The 23,519-nt window shown below is 40.8% G+C and overlaps 2 long non-coding RNA genes across 2 annotated transcripts; one reads left to right on the top strand and one right to left on the bottom strand.

Moving 5' to 3' along the window:
• Nucleotides 1-1,739: 1,739 nt before the first annotated feature.
• Nucleotides 1,740-10,125, bottom strand: LOC307040778. Its single transcript, XR_013808606.1, has 5 exons — nucleotides 9,991-10,125; nucleotides 9,787-9,898; nucleotides 9,439-9,604; nucleotides 9,147-9,301; nucleotides 1,740-2,929 (listed from the first exon to the last, which is right to left on the bottom strand). It is a non-coding gene; the product is annotated as an uncharacterized lncRNA (long non-coding RNA).
• Nucleotides 3,110-8,051, top strand: LOC307041754. Its single transcript, XR_013808881.1, has 2 exons — nucleotides 3,110-7,350; nucleotides 7,763-8,051. It is a non-coding gene; the product is annotated as an uncharacterized lncRNA (long non-coding RNA).
• Nucleotides 10,126-23,519: the final 13,394 nt, after the last annotated feature.

Raw genomic sequence — 23,519 nt, 5'->3', positions numbered from 1 at the left:
ATGGAAGCGGGATGAATATAACTACTTGGGTGCAATTACACTTGGTCATCACAACCTACTTTGAATAGAATGGGTGTTGGTAAACTTCTGATGTCTGCAGCCATCTCGTTTTCAGGTAATACATATGCTAGGATGCAAGACATCTCAGATTACTTGAAACTCCCCATCCTCTGTAAAAGCCAGTTCTACGCCTTGCAGAAATGCTACCTCTTTCCTGTTATTAATGAGACGTGGATATCATGTCAGATTGGTGTTCTTGATGGCTTGAGCAGGGAGCCCAAAATTGTTTTATCTGGTGATGGTCGTTGTGACAGTCCTGGTCACTCTGCGAAGTATGGGACATATTCCCTTATGGATGTAGATACTGGTCTTATTGTTGATTTTGTTGTGCTTAATACGGCAGATCCCAGTGTGAAGAACTCCAATGCTATGGAACCCATGGGCCATGGGTCTCAAACAGTGTCTTTCTAACATGAAGAAATGGAACATTTCCATCAACATTCTTACCACAGACAGGCACAAAACTGTTAGAAAGATACTGAGGGTGGAATTTCCTGAAATTACTCACCAGTTTGATCTTTGGCATTTCTGCAAGAGTATCATTAAGAAAATTATCAAAGCCTGTGGGAAGAAAAAAGCTTTTGCCCCTCTCCTTGGCTGGTTACAGTCAATAAGTAACCACTTCTGGTGGTGTGCAGAATCCTGCCAAGGCAATGTGGAGATTCTCAAAGAGAAATGTGACTCCATTCTTTACCACACAGCCAACATCCATGTGTGGAATGACAAGAAAGTATTTCATGCCTGCGAGCATCCCCCACTTGGTGAAGAAGACAGGTCAAAATCATGACTTTCAGTTGGGTCTCCTGCTCATGATGCTCTCACCAAAGTGGGGAAAAAAAAACAAATCATAGCTGATTTGAAGTACTGTGCTTTATATCTGGAAGTCTATCATTCTGTGATCAACAAGTATGTTCCGAAAAGGCAGCATTTTTCTCATGAGGGCATGGTATGTAGAACACAGCTAGCTGCTATTGACCACAACTATGGTGTGGTTCGACAGCGGGCTACAACCAAATCTGGTCAGCCTAGGTATGAGGTTGTATGACTGCAAAAGCAGTGAAAGTTCCAAAAGAACACGGCTATCGTGAAGATATGATGAGGGATGTGTCCTCATGTGTACCCATGGCTTGGAGAAGTCTCATGTTCAGCTTCCAGAAGTTAATCAAAACATGTTTGATATTGAGAAACCTGAGAAGAGTGAAGTCGTAAATGCAACACTTCAGAATACCCGTTTTAGAAAAGAAAACTCTACCTAAATGGGCATACTCTGAATATTTTGTGACATTTTTAGGTGAAAAAAACAATTGTACAGTGCCACTTTGATGTTGAAATCAGACTAGGTCTTAAGGGTATGGAATGCCATTTAAGCCAAAATTAAATAATTAAATAAATACATTATATAAATATGCCTATGAAATAAATTCTGAAATAAATAAATGAGGCAATAAATATGTATACATGTACATTTAAATACACATTTATTTATTTCATGGGACTTTTATTTCATAATGACACATTTATTTATTTATTTCAAGAGACTTGTATTTCATAATGACACATTTATTTATTTCAAGAGACTTGTATTTCATAATAATACATTTATTTATTTCAAGAGAATCGTATTTCATAATGACATATTTATTTATTTCAGATGACTTGTATTTCATAATGACGCATTTATTTATTTCAGGTGACTTGTATTTCATGATGAGACATTTCATGATGATACATTTCCATTCCTTATATTCAAATGAACGGGGCGTGGTTAGCTCAAAGATCCAGAGACCCAGACCAAAGCAACAGCACCATACTGACTACTCGATAAGAGGAAGGAAATGGAGGAGAAGGACTATAAGGCAAACTACTAAATTCTCAGTCAGACATCGCATGTAATCTGATACTCTAAATTTCACCCGCCAGAAATGTTCTCTTCTTCTTCTTCGGTGTAAATTGTCCGTTGGCAAACCAGTTGACTTCTTCTTCTCTCGGTTTTTTGGCGGAATGCAAATAACTTTAAGGTGCATACCGCCACCTACTGTACATGAGTGTGAATCATCATATCATTCCATCTCTTCACTCATGGACGTATCTAGGATCTAATCCAAAAATAAATAAATAAAAAACATGATAAATAAAACAAAACAAAACAACAATCTATGATCTTTCCTGACCTAATGTTAGATAATTGTACCTACCCCAGTTTCACTAAAGGTAAACAGTTCCTTTCTGGTAGCTCTTTCTCCCTCTCCTTTTGTTCCCAAAATACCAACCACACTCCATTCCCTCTCTGCCTCTAAAACTTTATCCTTTAGTTTTTCTCTTTCAGCTTTATAGATTTTCCACATTTTCTTTAACTCCACAGTTCCTACACTTGTCACTGTTACTTTTCCCCATGACATGCAGCGTACCATTCAATGCTGTGTGATTTATTCTGAGTCTAGCTATCACAATTTCCTCCCTTTCCTGTTTCTTTCTTTATAAATATTTGTCTGCTGGCATACCAGCAGACCAGCATTTATCTATCACCAGCTTATGTTAGTATTAAATATACAATGTATTCTGGTAACTATCAAAATAAAGACATTGTATAGTGTTCATAACAGTATTTTTATTTAATAAATTATACTTAATACAATAATATTACAAAAAAAAACTACATCTAAATAAATATATCATCTAAAATAGATGCATTTGATTTAGAAATAACAAATATAATTCAAAATGTAAACAGCAACAAAGAAATTATAAAAATTCTTATTCTTGTTAATATCCATTATCTTCTCTGTTATGTATCTTCCGGTCTTTGCCAATCTGGCCAGCATTTCTTGGTCCTCCACGTCTTTCTCGTACAGCCACTGCTTGAAGCAAACTGAAAATAAGAAACAACAATGTTTTAACAAACCGTATTAAATTATATGATGATAGAACTGCAAACAGAATAGCTGTAACTTTAACAAAATAAATAACTCAGTTACCTCTGATCATTAACCCATGTTTGTATCATTGAGTTAACTCTGTGTGTTGCTGCAAGCATACATAATATATACCTGACGTGGAAACGTTACTCGTGGATGGGGCTACAGAGCTACTAGAAAGACAGTCGAACCCGGTGCATTCCTCCGTCTGAATGTGGTGCACTTTTGCTAAATGTTTAGACAAATGAAGCTCAGCGCAAGTTCAGGCAGGAAGACCTATCACTTCGTATTGCGCGTCATGGCAATACTCGCTCCCTTCACTAAAGGATAGGGAGCGCCACTCCCCACTCCTCAGCTAACCTATCACTTCCCTCCATTCACAAGCCTAATCATCGCACCTGTTAATCCCTCTATATATGCTCTCCCCTTTTCCATCAGCTGTCTTCCAGGTGTCAACGCGCAAGCAGCAGCAGGGCTTCGTCCCAGCTCCGGGTATTGATCCATCAACTCCGCAGTCTTGCGGATTAAGCTACAGGGGGCGTTCCCCAGTTGGCTAGCGGTTCTAGCCGGCCACCCCGCAAACCCGGATGCGGAAGAAAAAGACAAGGATACTGAGCTCCACGGAAGTTCCTCCGGCTTAATGGAAATGAGCTACTTCAGGCAAACAATTGACACACGCCTTCAGTCTCTCGAGAGGGCATCACTGGCATCAGGGCCGCTCAAATGCGGCGCTTCCGGCCTTCACGCGGAACGGGCCCTCATCGCTTGCGAAGCTTCACCCACTTCCGGCTTCAACCACAACCCCTCTTGCAGGCAGGCAGGGCTCAAGCTACATCTCATCGAAGCTACTCCTCCTCCCGGCTCAGTAGCAGTACTGGTCTCTAAGTGCGTCTTAGGTGGCAAGCAGGTAGTGATGGCGAGATGAAGCCTTATGAAGCTTTGAAGCTTTCCAGCAATTGGTTCGCAAAGGGTTCATGTCATGAGGCTTCATCATGGGCTTCATTTGAACATAAACCCCTGTTGGTCAAAGCGTGTAAAACAGGCAAATTGGAAATCTCAACAGTTGCGCTCTATCTCATACCGAGTTTCCAATGAGTAAAGCCTTAGAATAACTCTAAACAACGGACATAAAATCCTATTTTCATGTTAACAATATTGTTTTCATTCCAGTTGAACGATTGTGATTGAAAAGCCGATAGGAGGCTGGTAAACATTGCAAAGAGGGATTCGTATTCCTTAATATTATTCATAAACTTAACCACGTTGTAGCCTGAGAAGGCTAAACCATATCAGGAATACATTTATTAACTGCATTATCTCATTTAGCTGTAGCTTCTATAAGCAAACCCTGCGGTCGTGGGTCGGCTGCTTTCCAGCGAGCCACAGCCCACACGCTGAATCTACCCAAAAAAACAAACAAAACAAAAAACACTGGATACATCTTATCTGCATTTATTCATTTACTTATTCATGTTTTATTCCTACATTTATTTATGCTGTATCTATTTATACTTATGACATTTTCCGACCTCTATATAAGTGAGGGTCTGAGCTCTTTTAATTCCATCGTGTCACCAGCGGACCCGGGTACAGGAGGGGTAATATGGTTTTGTTATACATCCATGGGTATTATGAGCGTTGTGGCTCAACGGTTCAAATGAATCGCTTCCCGAAGCAGTCACGTGGTATCGACAGGCAGCGAGGTTCGCTTGTCATCGATGACGTCACTGGCCCAAAATGATACAAGCCTCGATACATGCTTCACAAAAAGATTGGGGATTACTCGACACACGCTCCGAAGCCTCGGCGCAATACGTAACATCACTACTAGCAGGTTCAGCGCACAGCAGGCTCGCCTCCTTTCCCTGCGCCTCACCGCTAAAACAGGTAAGAAAAGAGAAGAAAGAAAAGAGAGAAAGGAAAGAAGAAGAAAGAGAAAAGAAGAAGAAAGAGAAAAGCAAAGAAAGAGAAAAGCAAAAGAAGAGAATAACGAAGAAGAAGAAAGAGAAAGAGAAGAAGAAAAAGGAGAGAGGAAAAAAGAGAGAATATCATTGCTTTAGTTTAGGGTTAAGGTGAGTTCCAGGCAGTGTCGGGTGTAACGCGTTACAGCATGAGTTATGCAGTTCGGGTAACTACTACCCGTCACAATGCTCAGTAAGTACCGCAGTTTCAAGCTTCACACAGCCACGGATGCTGCCCATCCGTGGTTTTTGGGGGTTTCTTTCAGGGAGAAAGAGATGTTCATGTAAGATGATAAAAGACAGTCTAATCACCCAACCAGCACATCAGCATCTACGTCTCACCGTGGCGTAATTAAACTGCTTATTAAGCTAGTCCTATACCAGGGCTCGATAGTAACGGTTGCCATTGGCAACCATTTGGAAATGTCAACCACTTCTTGGACTTTGGTTGCCATCAGTGGCAACCAGTTTTTAACATAAGAAATAAGGACAGCAAACGTGCACCCCAAAATAGATAAATGTTCATATTCGTTTTTAAGAGTGATATTTAATTGTTGTGACCAGTCGGAACCTGATACTTAAATTGCACGTGCATTGGCGTGATTACAGAGCCAGAAGCGATGCACGTTTACTCGCGTGCGCGGTGCGCCGCGTGTTTGTTTTACAACAAAATGGCGAAGCAAAAATAAGTTGCTTGACTGTGATAAAAGTTCAGCCAACACCTCAACTTCTCCAATGAATGTTCAAAGTGATTCAACTGATGGAGCGTAAGGTAAAACCCGAACGAAAAACAAAGAGGAATGTTTCCTATTCACTTCCGGTAAAAGTTCCTTCAAAATAAGAGTCCCGATCTTATTACTACAAAATAAAAGTGCAAAACGAAACTTTACCATAGAAAATGGTTGCATTAAATTATAATCACTCTATAAAAAGGTAACACATTTTAAATATAGTTAGACATATTAAAGGTAATTTACAGCATCGATAATTAATATCAAATGTTTAACTATGAATGGTTTTCATTTATTTAACATTAGAAATGTATTAGTCTGGCCAATCCAAGACTTCATGCTGAAGGGCCAATGGGTCTATGGTGGGGGTCAGCACAAAGGTCAAGAAAACCCACATTGAAAGGGAGACAACGGATGATCAAGAAACTGGTGACTTGCTCAATTCATTTGTGAGGGATCTATGAAGACAGGACAACAGCAGCACTACTGGTATTTTGTATACCAGCAATTGAGGGTGGACAAGTTTACTACCACTTAGGTTCAAATAAATGCGTTAATTACTATTGTAAAGCATTTGAACATTCTCGTGTCACATGTTCATTATTAAGTGGATGTATAACTGTATAGCATCTTAATTATTTAAAATATAAGGTATCAAAAAGGGCAACCGTATTTTCAGTTGGCAACCAAAAGCGGATGCCTGGTTGCCAGCCTGGCAACCACTTTTAAAAGTTAGTGTTGAGCCCTGCCTATATCATGGGTCATGTCTCAGCATTTACCTAAGCAAATATTATTTCATGCTGCTCATATTGCACTCATATATTTGGTTCATGCTCACATGGCTTATGTTAAGCAGGGTATGATATTCATGCATCATTGTACTCAAGCCAACAGCCGCATTACATTGTCTACATCTCCCTCTTCGCCGGGCATCGGCTCGTGCCGGCTATCCAAGATCTCTCCAGTTTACCTCTGGTAAACATGCATATAACTGGTGGTGGTGTCTTAAGAGCATTTCAGGGCTCGTTCAGGATAGGTGCAGCAAACCTGCCGCAATCAAGGTAATTGTTCCTCTTCCCTACAACAACCGCTTCTCATCCTACATTCGTCCGAACGCCAGTGCCGTGCTGGCTATCCAAAGGTCTCTCCAACCTTCAAATTGGTACGTATCCATATAACTGGTGGTGGTTCTTAGCATGTCAGCACGTATATTCGCCCCGCGGCTCATGTTTATCCTTGCATGTCTAACCCTGTACGTCCAGGTTGTAACCTTCGGGTCTGTATAAAATGTGTCCCTGCGAAGTCAGGTTGCCCCGTACGTCCGGGATGCCCTGTACGTCCAGGATGCCCCGTTCGTCCGGGATGCCCCGTACGTCCGGGACGCCCCGTACGTCCGGGATGCCCCGTACGTCCGGGATGCCCCGTACGTCCGGGATGCCCCGTACGTCCGGGATGCCCCGTACGTCCGGGAAGCCCCGTATGTCCGGGACGCCCCGTATGTCCGGGATGCCCCGTACGTCCGGGATGCCCCGTACGTCCGGGAAGCCCTGTATGTCCAGGACGCCCTGTATGTCCAGGATGCCCTGTACGTCCAGGAAGCCCTGTACGTCCAGGGAGGATGCCTAAATCCCCACATGTACTAACCTCTCTTTTCATCCATAGATTTCCACTGCATCCCACAAGGTAAGATTTCATCACGTTCAGTACTTCATACCTTCACTTCTTTTGGGGGTTCATCGGAAACGGTTCTTCGCTTCCCGAATGACATCCTACAAAACCTGGGCCTAATCGCCAAACACCATTTCATTCACTTGTTATAAACTGTCATCATTATGTTTCATTTATATAATGTGACCCGATAATAAACATGTATTCCATACATCACGTCTCTCCTGAGTGAAATGAAGCTCAGCGCAAGTTCAGGCAGGAAGACCTATCACTTCGTATTGCGCGTCATGGCAATACTCGCTCCCTTCACTAAAGGATAGGGAGCGCCACTCCCCACTCCTCAGCTAACCTATCACTTCCCTCCATTCACAAGCCTAATCATCGCACCTGTTAATCCCTCTATATATGCTCTCCCCTTTTCCATCAGCTGTCTTCCAGGTGTCAACGCGCAACCCTCCTCCACCCCTTCGCCTCCTGCTTCCAACTCAGGGCCAAGCTCAACCTTCTCCCTTCCAACCGGACCTAACCACTTATCACCACCACCAGTGTCTAGACCCAGGGGGGTTCATCGGAAACGGTTCTTCCCTTCCCGAATGACATCCTACAAAACCTGGGCCTAATCGCCAAACACCATTTCATTCACTTGTTATAAACTGTCATCATTATGTTTCATTTATATAATGTGACCCGATAATAAACATGTATTCCATACATCACGTCTCTCCTGAGTGAAATAGCTTGTGTTACCGCCCTTACATGCTAAATTCTTATTGCACTTTTGGCAACGAGCATTTTCCACCTCAAGACCAAGCCCCCAGGAAGTGCACTGGACTCTGAGGAAAAAATTAGTTGTGTCCAAACGGCGGTACTACAATTTCCTTATCAGTCTGTGACGTCGACCGGCCGAGAAATACTTTTTCCCCTTGACTAACATTGGGAAAGAGACATCTGTAAATCGGTGGATAATTTTTTTTAAACTAAATAAACTACCCAGTATGAACTATTGTATAGCCCTAGAATCATTAAGTCCTTAAAGTTGTAAAATGCACTAAAAGCCGAATCTAGATTTATTCTCTCTCTCCATTCTTTCTAGTGAGCCGAGAGTGTGTGATCGGGGGCGGGGCTTAAGGGGCGCATGCTCTGTGAGCGCACATACGGGTTATTCTGCTCTGACAGCCAGGCTGGGTAATCTGTGACGTTTCGCTCTCTCAAAAGTTGGGCCATTTTGACTTCATGCGCCAATGAGCAGCTCTCATAGGGGAGAACGAGACCCCTCCTCCGACGCTGTATCCAGTTCTTATTATACATCCATGCTCAAGACGGGTAACATAACTAGCTTCGGGGCGCTTAGTTCTCTCCGCCATGTGTTTGTGTGCGCGCGCGTGTGAGTGTGTGTGTTGCATGCATGTAGCAGGTTCTGTGTGTAAACTGCCCCACCCCCTCGCACACCGACAGGGGAGAGAGATCTCTCGTCTGGATTGGAAAGATCGAAAATAAATCATAGACGCACTTTGTAGTCTTATTGCATATTAGAAATGGAGTTGGCGACAGTAAGACTGTGATATAATGTGTATGTAGATATAATACATATGACATCTATTTTTTAAATGTCTCCAGTACCGATAAAAAGATCGATAACGTTGGACCTTAAAGGTACCACGGTCTATAGTAATTAAGCCCCGGGGCCCGTTAATACTGGGGCTCGGTACCCATCCCTAGTTTTAATTATTACATCATCAATATTACATTTCAAATAACCGAGTACTTGGTATCTCACAAAGCGCAAGTGGCTAGTGTTGCTAAGAACATACCTGGTGATGGTGATGATGGTGGCTCTTCGCTGCAGGATCTGGTCGATGTCCTGGTAGCAGAAGCGATTGCCTTCGTCGTTCTCGTCCATGATGGCGGCGTAGGCTCCTTTCCTCAGGAGGTTCTCGATCTCCTACTTGGAGAACTGCGGGACCAGCTAAAGGAGACGCAGAGAGACATTTACACAAGTGGATTTAGAAAACAATTTTCGAAAATAAACTAAGCGTACTGCAACAGCGACTGACCCAAAAATAACTTGGCATCTAGAAATATGACAGATTTTCTTTTTCTCACCCCGTTGTTGTTGCCTTCTTTGTTCCCACTAATGCTCTGCAGGACTGCGCGGTCCAGCCCGAGCTTCAGACTAGCTTTATCCAGCATTTCCCTCATAGTTTCTAGTGATCAGACGGTACACCTTCACCGCCTTAGACTGGCCAAAACAATGACACTGAGCTTGAGCCTGAAATAAAAAATTAAAAGAGGGGTCAAAAGAGCATCATGTGCAGCTGCTGTTCAATGTTTTTAAGCATTAAATGGGAAAATATACACTTAAAGAACCGAGGGAATATACGGAAAGACTGTTGTTGTTGTAGCCCTATTGAACTATCTTTAGGACAGACAGAGCAGATATATATATCGTACCTGCAGGTCATTTTGAGGGTTCCAGTCAGAGTCGAATATCACACAGGTGTCCGCAGCAGTGAGGTTCACAAGCTCTTGATCAGGTGTTTGATGTGGGCTGGCATTATCCTTTCTGCAGCGATAAATAAAGAAAAAAGACCTTATTAATAATAGTAATGATGGTAACAACAATAATATTAGTATAACTATTTATATAGCACTTACACAATTGCAAAGTGATTTTCACAACAAAAATAAAGAACAAAACAATATCAACAAAAAAAAAACTAATGATTATAGGAATGTTTAGAGACAAAGAAATTATAAACATTCTGAGAGGTGTTAACTAAACTATGTTCGTTATTCTCGCGTCCAGGAGAGAAGCTTTAAAAATGAGACTAAATGGAGTCTCTGAGAAGGTTCAAATGGGATACTTTAATTAAAAAAGGCGCGGTAGTGTTACAAGCAGAATATTGTTCAGGTGAGGAGAGAAAAGCTGCAGCTCCCTTTCGCAATGGCGGCCGTGAAGAAGAGAGCACACAAGTCTTCGTACTTTCCGCTTGCTGGCTGTTCGCTCCTCCACTCTGGGAGCTGTAGTGACGTAGGGGACTCCCCCCCTCGTTCTTCTGAGTCCGATATTGCGTTATACGGAGGATTCCGACATTTTACATTAATTGCTTACTTCCACATGCCTTTTCTCCTCATATTCTCTTTCATCACTTTTCATTTAACACATTCAAAACGCTGTAATTCATACTTTAAAAATACTGGAAATACTTCACGGCATTTTGGTTTCCGGTGGAGTTCCGGATGTTGTCACATGCTACCCACGTCTGTAAACAATAATGTATTCAAATAAACTGTACCTTCATTTAATATTCAGCATGGTAGTATCTCGACATTGTTGGAGATTTGGAGGGAGTTTAAAACCAACCTCGTCTCCGCGTGTCGTTTGATAAACTTTGTAAATTCGTAAAAAGGAAGGGATTAAGAAACACCAGAATGCAAGTTAAACAATAATCTTGTTTTAATGATACAAAGTAACAATACAAATACAAAGGAATCACGAAGCACTCTGCAGAGTACTCCGGGCTCAGGTTCTACCACCGTGTGAGACAGGTCTCAGGAACGGCCAGTCAAAAACAAGAGCGTGAACCAAAGGAAAACACAGTGTTTCATACTAAAAACACAGGAGGAGGTGTGTGCGTGCTTTCCCCCAGAGGTCATCTTATTGGGAGAGACCAACACATGGCCTGTCGCACCCAATCAGTGCGACACAGCAGAAGAAAACCGGAAACAAAAAGTCTCTTTCAGTTTGACGAAGACCAGATACCTTTTGGTGTCTGGTACGAACCTGCTCTAAACAACAAGTTTCCTTATCTTATTTCACATCTTGCAGCCAGCACACACACATCTCCTCTATGGCTCTTTGTCCCTGTGTCCATCTTCCCCCCTCAGGTTACCACACACAAGTTAAAAGTATGTTTTAAGATATAGTTGTTATAGTTGGCTAAATATACGTAATACATGTAAATCACTTTCATATCAATAATAACGAGGAACACATTACCTATGCTCTTAAGCAGTATTAGAGATGCTTTTCAAATAGTCAGACTTCACACAGGCCTAATATAGAGAACACACTCATTTGTCCTACAGCCCTTCCCGCCATTTGAGCTATTGTTCACATCTTTACTTCAAATAAAAGGTTTCACATTGTATATTTCCAGCTTCCTTTACACATACTGTTATTATTAATACAAAGTAATTAACCACACACATCTATTGAAAACAAGTAGATTTCCCTGATAATTGACATGCTGAAAATCTTAAGAAGAATGTCCCCTCCCCCAGCTCTCTCGTCCCTGTCATAAAAGCTGCTTCCATTTCATATAAAGTAATAAAACATGTTTAAGCTAATTTCTCCACAATGTTTGTAGCCATTTAGTACCCACACATGAAAGAATAAAAACAGAGGTATAGTTGAACAGTAATCATGCAGCACATATATTTACTGCAATGAAAACACATACATTTGCCCGAAGCATGTGTAACGCACCCTCTTCTTTTATGAGGGAAACATTCCAGCGTTTTGGAGCTATCCCCAAATTAGGATGCCCCCTGCTCCCATCTCTCTCTAAACACAAAGACTTCACCTCAATATATTGGGGAGGGAAAATATAATTTGTACCTTCAAATTTAACACACATGAATATATATAAGGTGAAATTAAAATGAATAAACAAGATTTAACTTTCCTGCCATAACACGTTACTTTAATACTTCAAATAATTCAAATAATCCTTCAATTCCCCCTTTTGGTCTCGCCTCACGAGACCAACACACATAAGACATTTGAAACACAACTACTGTCATTCTTTGATACTGTGTCTGTCCCCCTTCATTAAACCTTTGGGAACAGAACACAACTTTCAATATCAGTGAAGGAACTATCAGAGTGTTTGCCTGAGTGCCAGAAAGCAGCATCCTTGCGTGTTGTTGAATCCTCAGGCCCCCCCCCCCCCCCCTCAGCGGAATATGCCAACAAGGGCAGCTGATAGGGAGGGGGAGATGCGGCCTTTCCTTCAAAGGTGGAACTGATGAATCTGATTAGAGAGAAGTAGACTCCTCTGCTGCCTCGAGAAGTCCCCCAGCCCGCTGACGCCTGCTTCCAAGTCGTCTGCTGTAGGGATGTCCGCGTTGTTGATAGCCAGGTCCGTCCGGATGTCGTCGAGGGTCCTTCCAGGTGATTTCCTCGCCGCACACTGGCTCCAGTAGTACCAGATGTCCCCCTTTGCTCCTCGGCGGACTGCATGAGATGTCCTCTGGGTCACTCTGTAGAGGCCGGAGAACCTGGGGTTGAGCCACCTTCAGCCAGACGAACTCCGCTGTGTCGGCCTCCTGCTCCGCGGGTCCCCCTTTTGGCGTCAGCAACCTGTGTGGAGAAATCTGATACCCACCCCTCAAGTCTACGCTCAGGGCTTCTGGGCCCTCAGGTGTTTGACCCACCACTGGTAGGCCGCTTCAGAATTATAATACTTGGCCTGTGTCAACAAAATAAACCCTAACATCTTCAGGTGAACTAAATAACGTATCTCAATAGCTCTGAATTTCTGACAAGCATCTGTGTTATTATAAATGAAATCCTTGAGATCCTATTTAAAATCTAAATATAATATGAACTGCTAATGTTTCTGGTAATGGAACACACTAATGTTATGGATTAAAAACAACTAAAATCATGATACTGACAAAGTGAATAATTTCCTGGTGATCCTGCTTCTACCCGTCAGTGCTTAGATATTATCAAGCTGAAAAATGAATACAGAAATCCAACATACTGTCATCAAATGTCTTTCCATTATGAATTTAAATTAAATGTACATCCCAATAATGATCTAAACAGTCTATGGCTTTTACTTCTTTACCAGGCTAGTTACAAGATGTTGTCTAAATTAAATTCTATCTCATTACATTACTATGTTTTAACTTAGCTGTAATATGTTCTTTCTACATTTCAAACCTCAGTTACTTTAATACCTGTTGAAATATTACAAAATTGTTTTCATTATCACAGTTCACCTTCTCATTCTCATTCTGGAATTACCTCTCTCAGTAGCCCCTTGGCCACTGATTCTGCATCTGTGTTACCTGTTATAACTCAATCAATATTAGAAACATGTCAACATTAATCAAACAGTATGTTATCCCCAGATATGGAGCAGGTTAAATCTAAAACTGTCAATCAATGGTCAGATTGAACATCTGAGTTGGGGCGGCAGGTTTCTTCCAGTCCCTAAATGAAAAAATCCCACACTCCCCCTTTTTACACATGTACACATGTGTAACAAAATCCTGTATGGGAAGAAAACCTTCAGGTAACCAGTGGTTATAAGAAAATACCAAACATCATTCACAAAAGTACATCCATCATTTTTCACAGTAAACACTCCAGGGAAAATAAGTGTTCATTTCCAGCTGGCAGTCCTAAAAGAAACAGAATCTTTAGATTTTAGTTTGAGTTTTACATTTGCAAACCGCCAACTCCTGTGGGAATTAGAAACGGGTCACATGTGGTTTCCCCCTTTTGCAGAATTTTTAGGAAACCTATGTTTCCCTTGGAGCTCCGAAATAATATGTTAGTCCAAAGACATGCTCGGTTAGTTGTTGTTTTAGAATCATGCAGTTGCACTGATCACATGCCGGCATTCCATTCACACTCACACTGTCAGGTTTTAAAGTCAAGTTCGGTCAGCCCCAGAGTCAGTCATTGATAGTGCTTTTCTCAAGTCACACTGTCAGTCAGGGTCAAAGGTAATTTGGTCTCAGCCTTTTTGGCCATGTGTCGTGCTCTGCAGACACTTTAATATTCTACTAGCTGGAGTTGTACTAGTGACATCATTGTGTTGATGTCAACCAATGCAACAAAGTTTTTCTCGTGTACGCAGCATCATTTTCTTCAGATGTTTAACAAACAAATTATCAATACACTTTATTAATATACCGCCCCTAGGAAACACAATACCTGACAAATGTTCATGCAAGGCATTCTTAAGTGAACCTGCAGAAAACGGCCTTTTGAATTAATATTCCAAATTAATCAATAATAATAATAATCCATTTTATCAATTTGTTTACCCTTAGAAGTGAACATACCTCATAATGTTACATCAGGATGTTAAACTAAGCTTTGGCCAAATCAATCATTCCTAATGTTTCAGATCTAACTGGAGGTTGAACAAACAGAACCTTTTTTTGTTTACATCATGCAAACCACTAACATATTTTCCAATTTCAGCATCAGCCTTGTTACTCTAAAATTACATCTTAAATAGGAATATTAGAAATGAAACAAATAGTTAATCTTCAGAAATGTTCTCAACAAATGGAGAGTAATGCCATCTTTCTATCTAGTGAATAGCCAACATATTAAAAAAATGTCAGATATACAAAAATAAGCCTAAATACTCTTTTACTATCAAAGTCTAAAGCTAGACCTAAGCTGAACAGTTTTTTAATGGAAAATGTAATCTAGAAACAAAACAAAACTGGACCTGTGTTCTTATGTGTTCTTCAAAATACATTAGTAAATACCTTGTGAAGTATTCACAATATAACTAATCCTCTCTAGGATATGAAATCCATTCATCTTTAACCAGATACTATTTCCCTATTTATTTTTAGTTCATGATAATAATGGTATAACGTCCACACGTTTACCCATAGCTAGTCACTATGTCAAGATCTATCATGTGTGACATAATAATCAGATGTCTTGTTTGCCAAACAAGGATATTAAACGTTAACCCTTTCAGCATTCCAGACCATCATTAAACAATCAGCCTCCCCTCCTAAACACTAAGCATATCGTTCTACACCACCTTCTGATAAACTCTTGCACAGTTATGCTGTAAAATCATTGCATGATTTCTTCAGAGTCTGAACAGACTGAGACCAGCCTGTCTCTTGATCTTGTCATATTGAGAACAGTCAATGATTCATTGTCCTCTTCAGCTGTAGTCAGTGGCAGGGCCCCCAAAAAGCTAGAACCGGCCCTGGTCAGTGGGCTCCAAGGAAACTCTCTCTGGCATTGGGATGTCCTGAGGGGGAAGGGACCTCTGGATCAATGTGATACAATCAGCAGACACACGTTGTCCTCTGTACCGCAGAAATCCCCAAAAACTGCAGTACCTCTTCACACCACGGTTGCCTTGACAACGAGGCACAAGCAAACTGTCAAAACCTCCTTTGAGATGTGTTCTTTGCACAGTTCTTCTGTTTGCAATGAGCAACTTTTTACCAACACACTGATTCAGAGTACAACCCAAAGGTGGCGCACAACTATCCAATGCTGCTGTAATCACAGCAAATCAGCTACTGAGAAAAGCTCAATGTAAATCTCTCCCCCAGCGGGTTACAAAATAAAACAGCTGAGTGTCTATATGGTCAGGAATGCTGAAACATGTGAATGTTAAACCCATTAATGGTAACAGTCTTCCTATTCTTCATTACTTCAGTTCTCAGTTAATAGGCAAAACAAAAAACTTTTCTTAACCACTATAGATTCATCTTTAATCTTCTTGCTTATTCTATTCTTTTCAAATTGTTTATCTAAGTTGTGTGTTACAAGCATGGTTAGATTTGTAACAGAATACAAAACTAACTGTATCCAGCGCTATATACAGTGCTTGAATTGGGCCGGTACTCACCGGTACGCAGTACCGGCACTTCTGATTTTTACCCATGTGGTACCGGCACTTCTTACTGAGTACCGGCAAGGTGCCGGTACTCAGTAAAATGCCTTTACTCAGCCGCCGGCAATATATGTATATTGTAAACGCAACGCAGCGCAAATGTGGGTCTGACTCTGCCTCACAGAGGGTGACTGGCTGTCTACATGACGTGGCCTGCCGACATTGCCACTTTCATACAGATTATACTAATGCCCTCGATTGGTCTCTGTGTGTCATTCAAGCTCGGGAGGGTGTGTGTTGGTGTATGTCTGGCGCGAGCGAGCGAGAAAGCGCGCGCACCGGTTACGTGTATTGTTGTTAGCATCTGGTGCTAGCTAGCTGCGCTAACGGATATAAGGAGCTACAGCTCTGGTGAGGTAAATTACTCTCTGAGTCTTTAGATAGTTAACTTAGTTTAAGTTATCTCAGTGGGTCTCAAACGGTTCGGTCACCATTTATGTAAACACATATTTCCATTTGAGGGGGTAGTGATTAGTAAAATATGCATGAATAATACAAACAAAATGTTAACTAGGTGAAAAAAGGTAAGATAAACTTGTTGAGAGCTAAAACTAGTCTTTGCTGTTGCCTCAAAGAGGAGCAGGGGGGAGAGGAGGGAGACAGGAGAGGCTGATGCAGGAGCCCTGACACACTCACAACTATAAATGAACCAAAAACAAATAAATAAACAAGTTTCAATGTTTTTTCATATTGAATATTGTATGTTATTGGTTATGGCCATGTACTTATGATTTTATGATTATTTGAATGTATACATTTTTGTTTCATATGGGTGTAGTGTCTTTATTTCCCCCTCAAAATGCACCAGATTGATGCATTTAAGTCCAACATTTAAAAAAAAATCTTACCGGGGGAGCATGCCCCCGGACCCCCCTATAGGATTTGAGGCCCGGCCCCACTGTTCCCAAATAGATTTGCAAATGTTTTTAAATAGTAACCCATCTCCATATGTTTCTTTTTGGGTAGTAGATTTAAACTAGAGGGCTATCACTTTGTGCAGCAACGCTACTGACAAATAAATCCAGCAAAATGGCACAAAAAACTGGTAGTGGCCTCAGGGACGAGGAGTCATTTAACCAGCCAGTAGGAGTCAAGCTTTACTTTCTTTTATATCCATAAAGAAAAAGTAAATCTGTTTACAGTTGTTTCATTATGGATGTTGAGAGGTATCCATATATCTCTTCACTTTGCTCTCAAAGTGCACCAGATTGATGCATCTAACTTCAATATTTAAAAAAGAAATGTTCCCGGGGGAGCATGCCCCCGGACCCCCCTAGACTAGAGGGTGTCAGGTCCACTCCCCACTTATAAAAATAGCACTTTACCACTGCACCCCCTCTAATCTCAGATGCACCCTGAGTCATTTTGTTTAAGTACAGTGAGCCTTTCTAAAATATACAGTAAAGAGACAAACCCACCAGCATTATAGGATATACTATGACTTTGTGCCAAATACTTGTTGCTGATTTAGAGTACTGGCACCTTTTTTATTCCAATTCAAGCACTGGCTATATATTTAAAACAAGTAATCTGACTACAGTTAATAAATATATTTTTGGAACACTTAAAGGAATTATTACAAAATGTAATCTTCATTATTACTAAAGCTGAAACCTAAATAAATCATCATGGAACATTTTTCTGTCCTTATTACTTAATTGTTTCAATAAAAACTAAAAACATTGTGAAAACTCCCATTTTTGAGAACATCTCTCAACACTTTTATTCCATCTAAGCACGAATGTTTATGACAAACTCGTCCTATTAATCCCAAACGGTCTTTAATGGTATCAATTGTGAACTTTCTTAATATTAATTATAAATGCAACGTATGTTCTCTTTAGAACAAAGACAGGATAGTTGCAGCTGAAACTGGTTAATAGCAATGTTCTGTTAACCTAGGGTTAGGTTGTTCTTATATCTAGTAAATATATTCTTATTTCATGTTACTCACAAAACAATATGACCTTTTCCCGAATATTAGTAACTCTATATAACCTGTACTCTCTCTATACTTCTTCAAACCATCTGACTTTTCTCTCTCTCTTCCTCTCTGCGCCCTGCAGCTGCCGGCCCAAGCTTCTCTCATCAAAACCTCTTTTGTGTGAGATGGCTTTTAGCCTCGTGCAGCACCTCTGTCATGCTTAAACATTAACAGATTCCCTCTGACAAACTTACAAAAACCTTCTTTTTACTTTCTACTCCTTCTTCATAAACTAAAAAACACCATTCTGGTGGATCGTTTACGTTTTCAGTTTCCTATCTACTTTAAACAACCATCAACTGAGAGTAACTGTATATGATAAAAACAACTCCTAAATAACATTACAATATATATTTCTTCCAATGAGTTCGTTATTTCATGTCTAACAAATTCTCCTCTTTCCATGTCGTATTCTAGATGGAAAAATCCACCTATTATATCTAATTTGAATAAAGCCTTACATTTAATGTACTTCATATACTCAGTAAACCTCTTTTTACTTTCCCCTAAGGTTACTGTATGTAATATAATTTTCCTTGAAGTATAATTAAGTACAATCCTTAGTTAATGACAAATACCATAAAATTCACAACGCAATGCAACGGTATCAATCAGTTCTCAAAGAATATGTTTAAATAGCAGCAAATCATTGTTTCTTATTTATTTCAATATATCACACAAATCACACATTGATCTGTTAATTTTCAATGTATTTCAGTCCAACTTCAGGCATTAGAGAAAAAAGCAAGCAGACACCCTCCGGGCTGCAGCTGCTTCTCTCGAGAGGAAAAAAGGTCGGGGGAACTCTCACAGACAAATACTGACACCCCCCTCTCTCCCCCGCTGTAGCTCTCAGCCTCTTTAGGAAAAGGGTTGCTTCTTTCAACAATTAACACTTCTGCTATCCTTTTATTCAATTGTTCTGCTTGAACCCACTGTTCTCGTAAGCTCTTAACTCACGCTCCTCTCGTTCAAATTCTCCCTTCATTATGACTTCGTATCTATTCATCTGACTTAGGCTGTTTCATGTTCAATAATATATTCTATTTATTCACAAGAAATATATCCTCCTTACTCTCTGTCCAGCTTTTAAGATGCAATATTTCTTTCAACAGAATGGGAGTTTAAACCCAACAGACTTATAACGCACCTTTTGGTTCCTATGAACCTCAGATTTGTTATTCACTTTAGCCATGGATAGAGACTCAATACTCTACTTGGCCTCCCCAGCAAGTATAGCCTGTGAGGACTCCCATACCTCCACTAGGCCAGGGACTCTATACCCTTCCAGCCGTTAGAGACTCAATACCCTACACTGAAATACTTGCTGATTCACTTTTAACATAAATAACTCATCTCCAGCCCCGTTGAGCTGTGGATTTGTTATTTTGAGTCAGTCTTATATGGAGACTTAATACTACCATTTGACTACTCCAGACATTATAACTGTGGGGACTCTATACCTCCACTTTTTAAGCCAGGGACTTCAATACCCTTCCAGCCGCAGGAACTCAATATCCTACTTTACAACTATTTTGAGTCAGTCTTATATGGAGACTTAATACTACCATTTGACTACTCCAGACAGTGTAACTGTGGGGACTCTATACCTCCACTTTTTATATGTATAAGAAATTCCCCGTACAGTCTATTCAGCTTTTATTGTCCGATGTTTATTCCAACAAGTTTAGCAAGCCTCTCAGCGCGCTTCAACACCGTCTTTCAACGTTGGACGCTGACATGGAGTCGTAACCCAGGCTTACAGAACTCTTTATCGTGACGTTTTGGCTTTATAGATTCAACCCCCACAGAACAAAGGATTAATGAGGTCCGGTCACTTCAAAATTGGTTTTTGAAGGTTGCGTTTCTCTCCTTTGGATGTACTTATAACTCAACTTCGATTCCTATGAACCTAAGAATTGTTATTCAGATTCGTCTCCTGGATGCCGTCTGAAAACGGTCACTGGACGTCCCCCAACGAGTCTTCAGCCGTCTCCTTTCTGAAAAAAGTACGGGGCCTTTCACCTTCGTCTTACATACCTCGTTGATTCACTTTTATGTTATATAACTTTCCTACCTATCTAAAATATGTATTTGTATATTCCACTGCAACAACTATGACACCGGAATATGTCTCTGACAACTCTAAAATGTAGTTTAGCCAATTACAGACCTTCGATAGAAACAGGCTCGTCTGCTCACCTTTCAATTGTAGGATCCTCGTTTTAGTTGTCAGAGATTATTCTAGGCCTCTTCTCCGGACCATTCGTCCGCTGGCTGCTGATTTTCCTCTCAAAAACCCTACTCATGACGTCACCACGTCATGACGTCATCACGTCGGGGAAACACCATTTGTTGGGGCAGAATCTCTGCTCCGCGCCGTTCCTATATGAGCGGGTTCTCAAAAGAAGGAAAAATTCAAAGCAGCCAGGATAAGGGTTAAACAATAATCTGCTTTAATGGTAAAACATACAAATACATCACCGAATCACGAAGCACTCTGCAGAGTAGTCCGGGCTCCGGTTCTAACCCCGTGTGAGACACGTCTCAGGAACGGCAAGTCAGAAACAAGAGCCCCGATCTTCAAAAGGATCACAACATTTATACACAGAGTTCACTTCTGAGCGAGCTAGACAGTGAGTTGGCAGTGTTCCATTGGTCGGTTTCCCTTCTGGGCGAGATCCCAGGTAGTAAGTCAGTTTGTTGATTCCATCTGTTGCTTCTGTGCGCGTGTGTGTGTGTGTGTGTGTGTTTCTGTCCCTCTGCCCTTAGGCAGATCCCCCAATCAATGATTTGGAGTCATGACAGAGGACTCTTTGACAGGACACATACTCATTCCCCCTAAACATCCTCAACACACAAACATCGTATCATGTATCTTTAACAGAAGTTAATTGTTCTTATCGCTTAATGGCTTCCCTGAACTTCCCTTCACCCCAAAGTCAGCTTACTAGGAATGAATACATTTTATTGATAAGCTCAAAAGGACCTTTATCTCATTTACTGCTGGGTGACCCAAGTCTCAAGGCCTGCAGGATGTGTAGGAGATAAACATTAATTCTACAAGACTTTAACTACATTATCTGAAAATGTATCTGGGACTTCCCCTGTTAATTGCAAGGACTATTGATAATTAACAGAGAGACCCTAGGGGCCTCTTCTTGGTATCTGCTAGGCAGAAGTCACTCAAAGCAGAAATCACAAGTTTAACACACATTCTATATAAGGTGACATTAAAATGAATATACCAGATAGAATTTTCCTGCCATAACACGTTACTTTAATACTTCAAATAATACTTCATGGTCCAGGTAACCCGGGGTCGATGAAACCTACAATTTGTGGGCAGCACTTTGAAAGATCGTGTTTCGACCAGTCCACAATGCTCGCTAAGGAAATTGGATTAAAAAAGAATTTCAGACTGAACAAAGATGCTGTTCCAACAATACTGCCAAGACCCCAAATGCCAGCACAAGCCACCACGCCGATTCCTACACGTCCCCCGATGCAGAGTCCTCCACTAAAGAGACGGCGAAATGCATTCGCCAAAAGGGAGAGATCGAAGGTAAGCCGCGCTACTTGCTTTAAGCATAAAGCCTATCAAAATGACATGTCAAATCTCACACATTTATGATTTGATGAAGTCATGATGCCATATATGATTGCATGCACTTTGCCCACAGCATTTATAGTAAAAGTATACCTCATAGGCCTACAACCGCTTCAAATTATGAAAAATGTCAATATTATTACATAGGTATTGGAAACTTTGTTCAATGAAGCCACTGACAGAACTGAGGATAGCGACAATCTATTGGACATCCACACTGGGGAGGAAGCTGTGTCTACACCAGTAAGTATACAGAACGGACTGTGTAAAAATACAATTTGTATCTTCATCACATGTATGTACATAATTCATATATTTAATTGTTTGATTTTATAGCATTGCTCTCTCAATCAATTCAACCACATGTTGTATTATGAATGTTAGATCTTATATTATGTATAAACTTGTGTTACCTTATTTACTAACGGTATCTCCGTAGTAAAACCGTAGTTTCGGGTTTCTGACTTGGCTCGTTGTCAGCCGGTGACCAGCTGCCCAGACATTTCGAGGGGAAAAAGCATGAAAACGGGGCTTCGGGTGCCGTGGGAAGAACCTCCGTGTATTCACGTTCTTCACAGTAATCAGTTACATTGACACTGTATTGGATAGGCCTACAGACCAGCGCCATATAGATAGAATACAGACAACGGGGCTATTGATAGGTTGTCAATCTTATGTTTTTCAAAGTAGGCTAATACATTAACTGAAGGGGCTGGGCCGGGAGAGGGCGAGGCCTGCGTCAGAGGTCCACTCATCAGACAAGCTCCCTGAGAAAACCGTCATGAAAAAGTTTAGCAATGTTACGACTAGCATAATTTGCCCACGGCCGTGATTGACAACCTGGACAGCCAGTTAGAAGCTAGAATACCAACCTAGAGAGCCAATCAGAACCTAGAACGGGCTGCAGGGCTGGCCAGACTATTATATTGTGCATAGAGTTAGATGCATTAGGATAGTCACATGCTCATGATATTCCAATTTAAATTATATAATATTATCATTTTAAATAATAATATTCAATAATATTAAATAATAAGGACAGAGATTTGTGGCCAATTCACTATTGCATTTATTTTATAGGCCTGAATTAGACAAGCAGTTCCTTTCCGAATTTTGATATTGATATAATATTGGTAATTTAATTGATTGCTGATGTTCTTCTTATGCAGTTGACCCTGAGGAAAGTGAGACAGCTGCAATTATGGCTTGACTTTGGGGAATCTAGCCATAACAGTATATTAGCATGGATGTATAATTTATCTGTAGGCTACAAGGGTGGTCCGCACGCGTGGGCCGGTGCGTCTGAACGTCCTGGGCTGAATTTGTGTCCCAGTCCGCCCATGCTTTCGTATCTCTCTTCATACCTTCGCACTTCGCCTTGGCCATCACATTTTACACACACACGGACTCCAAAACCCACAACCCCTTGTGGCTGCTACTCTTGAAGTGACAGGCCAAGCCTGTAACACTTTCAATACAATTTCAAGCTAGTTTCAAAAATGTATTTGTAAAGTTGTGCTGTGTTTTGTACATTTCAGAATAAAATTGATGTGCAAACGGACCCCCCTCCACGAATACACCACAAGTCCATGAAGGCACGACCACGTTTCAGGTCAGCTGGACAGCAAGTTCGAATCCATGTTGGTTGTTCCAATGGTCAGTATCATAATATTTAAATATTGATATGTAAGATACAAATACACATACATGTAACATGCATATATATATCATTATATAATATTATATATAATATTTTCAGGAATTGAAGTCAAACCAACTGGGTGTACTGTTGGGACACAAACACATGATGACACAAGTACTGTGGATGCCAAACATTGTGGTTTTCAAAGGTAATATTTTTAAATGATGACCATGCGAAATATGTATTCGAGAATGATATTTGTGA

The sequence above is a fragment of the Notothenia rossii genome, assembly GCF_949606895.1.
Source record: "Notothenia rossii genome assembly, chromosome: 5".
Lineage (NCBI taxonomy): Eukaryota > Metazoa > Chordata > Actinopteri > Perciformes > Nototheniidae > Notothenia > Notothenia rossii.
This window is presented reverse-complemented; position numbering and strand designations above follow the sequence as displayed.